Source organism: Theropithecus gelada, chromosome 1 (genome assembly GCF_003255815.1).
Source record: "Theropithecus gelada isolate Dixy chromosome 1, Tgel_1.0, whole genome shotgun sequence".
In the NCBI taxonomy this organism is placed as follows: domain Eukaryota; kingdom Metazoa; phylum Chordata; class Mammalia; order Primates; family Cercopithecidae; genus Theropithecus; species Theropithecus gelada.
The window spans coordinates 211671986-211675296 of NC_037668.1; the positions used below are offsets into that span (position 1 = coordinate 211671986).

General features: G+C 40.9%; 1 pseudogene across 1 annotated transcript; it reads left to right on the forward strand.

Annotated features, from left to right (window-relative positions):
* Positions 1–1643: 1643 nt before the first annotated feature.
* Positions 1644–2500, forward strand: LOC112634475 (annotated as a pseudogene). The gene has a single exon (XR_003121781.1). The product of XR_003121781.1 is annotated as an actin-like (transcript).
* The last annotated feature ends 811 nt before the right edge of the window (positions 2501–3311 follow it).

Below are 3311 nucleotides of genomic sequence, written 5' to 3' on the forward strand. Positions count from 1 at the left end.
ACTTTACCTTGGCTGATGGCTTTTTAAGCATCACAAGCATCAGAGATATATGGTAGTCAAGCTGCAGAAAGGCAGCCCTGCCAGAGATTTCCATGCAGCATCAGACTGAGACAAATAGAATGAGAATTTAGTCCTCTCTACCCCAGTCTACTTTGAAGATTAGGTAGAAAAACAAAGAGAACAACTAATGGTTACTGAATGCTTGCTATGTGCTAGGTACTAAACTAAGAGCTTTTTGTTGATAATCTTATTTTTCAATGTAAATCAATGAGAGATGAGATTAATATCGCCATTTAATACAGAAAGCCAAGTTCAGAGGGACCAAGCAAGTTGTAACAAATTATATGGCTTAGAGATTGTGGCTGTATGAATAAACAAATGTATGGATGTGAGTGTTTTCCAGAGAGAACAGTGTTATTACCTAGGAGGAACCTTCCACACTAAGAAAGTCTAGGATTTTCTATAAGAAATAAGAGGCCGTCTTATCAGTGTTCATAGACCCATTGTTAATGGTCATTCATAATGTCATTGTTAGGGCATAGGGATGCCCTTAAAAATACTGACTTCTGCCCTATGAATAGGACTCTAAAGAGTTTATTGTGAGGAAAATAAGCAAATATATCACCCCCTCTAAGTTTGGTAAGGTTCTTCAAAGGTCACTTTCCCCATTTACATTATCTGATTTGCTCTCATTAATACAATGCTTATATTTTTGTTTTCCTCTTATAGACCTTATACATATTTTTCTAGATTTGTACCAAAGTTTTTTGTGTGTGTTCATGCAAATGGTATTCATGTTTTTCATTTTAAATTTCAATTGATCATTGCAGTTGTATAAAAAAAATTGACTTCTGTATGTTAATATTGTATCCTGTAACTTTGCTCTAATTGCTTATTAGTTCCAGGAATTTTGTTGTCAATTCTTGCAGATTTTCTTCATAGGAAATGGTATCATCTGAGCACAGAGTTTTATTTCTTCCTTCTCAACCTGTACACTTTTTATATCCTTTTCTTGTCTTATTCTATTAGATAGAACTTCCGGAGCAATGCAGAATATAGTGAGAGAGGATACCCTAGCCTTGTCCCCAATTTTAGGGGAAAATCATCTAGTTTCTCACCATTAAGTATATTGTTAGCTGGAGATTTCTTGGTACATGTTCTTTATCAAATTGAAGAAGTTCTCTACTCCTACTTTTCTGAGAGGTTTTATCATAAATTGGTTTTGGATTTTGCCAAATACTTTTTCTGCATCTGTCAATGTTGTAATTTTTCTTCTTAGCCTGCAGATATGATGAATTAATTGATTTTTGAGTATCAAACCAGCCTTACATACTCAGAATAAAATACCATGTGGCCATGATTTATAATTGCTTTTATACATCGTTGGATTTATTTTGCTAATATTTCTTGAGGAGTTTTGAGTCTCTGTTCATGAGAGATATTGGTTCATAATTTTTTTTCTTGTAATGTCTGTGTTTTTTGGTATTAGGGTAATGCTGGCTTCGTAGAATGAGTTTGGAAGTATTCCCTCTGCTTCTATTTTCTGGAAGAGATTATAGGGTATTGGTGTAATTTCTTTCTAAGATATTTGGTAGAACTTTCCAGGGAAACTATCTAGGCCTGTTGTTTCCTCTTTTAAAAGGATGTCCAAGCTCAGGTGCTGCTGCCAGTCTGTTCACTGTGTTCTCCTGCTGCTCCACTGCCGCTTTCCTCTCCCGGTCACAATGGAAGAAGAGATCGCTGCGCTTGCCATTGACAATGGCTCCAGCATGGCAAAGCTGGCTTTGCTGGGGACGATGCCCCCCAAGTCATATTTTCCTCCATTGTCAGGCACCCCCAGCACCAGGGCATGATGATGGGCATGGGCCAGAAGGACTCCTATGTGGACGACAAGGCCCAGAGCAAGCGCGGCATCCCGACCCTGAAGTACCCCATTGAGCATGCCATCGTCACCAACTGGGATGACATGGAGAAGATCTGGGACCACACCTTCTACAATGAGCTGTGCGTGGCCCTGGAGGAGCACTCAGTGCTGCTGACTGAGACCCTCCCTGAACCCCAAGCCAACAGAGAGAAGATGACTCAGATCATGTTTGAGATCTTCAACACCCCAGCCATGTACGTGGCCATCCAGGCCGTGTTGTCCCTCTACACCTCTGGGGGCACCACTGGCATTGTCATGGACTCTGGAGACAGGATCACCCACACGGTGCCCATCTACATGGTCTACGCCCTCCCACACACCATCCTGCATCTGGACCTGGCTGACTGGGACCTGACTGACCACCTTATGAAGATCCTCACCAAGTGTGGCTACAGCTTCACCACCTCGGCCCAGCAGGAGATCATGTGCCACATCAGGGAGAAGCTGTGCTACGTCACTTCTGGACTTCGAGAAGGAGAGGGCCACTGCCACATCCTCCTCCTCCCTGGAGAAGAGCTAGAGCTGCCCAATGGCCAGGTCATCACCATCGGCAATAAGCGGTCCCGGTGCCACTAATGTGGCAAAGCCAAAATTTTAACTAAATCTGATTTCAGAGCTCTGACCCAGAAAGTTCTGATGCTCACATCAGCTCTTCAGATGTTAACATTTGGTATTTTAAATTACGGAATGATACATATCTGAGATAGGCCTCTTCAAGTCTTCCTTATAAATTAGAAACTAAAGATTTTTCAAACAGAAATACTTTTAACTTTTCAAGAAGCTTTAATTTTGTCTCATAAGATGTGAACCGACTGGATCTATTATTTAGAATGATTAGCGTGCTGGGAGTACTCGCAGCAAATCCTTTGAAATTGATAAAAATATGTGCTCTAATCTGACAGAGATCATCCATTTGTTACACCATTCCAAAGTTCCCTGTTATTGTCTGTGACATTTCCCAAATCATCTAGAGATTCAAGCTGTTAGAACAGTTTCTTTTATCAGTCATCTCCAGAGGTTCATCAAACTGAGAACTGTATAATTTCTTTTTTTTTAATCCATGTGGCACTTGCCACAGACAGAACCTTTGAAAGATGATATTGTTGGTGTCTAGCCTTTGCTTAAGATCAACACTTGATGGGTGATTTTAATATTAATAAAAACAGCTAGCTTAATGTTAAGCCTTTGTTCTTTAAAAGACCAAAGTGGATGCAGCTGGAAGCCATCATTCTCAGCAAACTATCGCAAGAACGGAAAACCAAACACTGCATATTCTCAATCATAGGTGGGAATTGAACAATGAGAACACTTAGACACAGGAAGGGGAACATCACACACCAGGGCCCGTTGTGGGGTGGGGGGAGGGGGGAGGGATAGCATTAGGAGA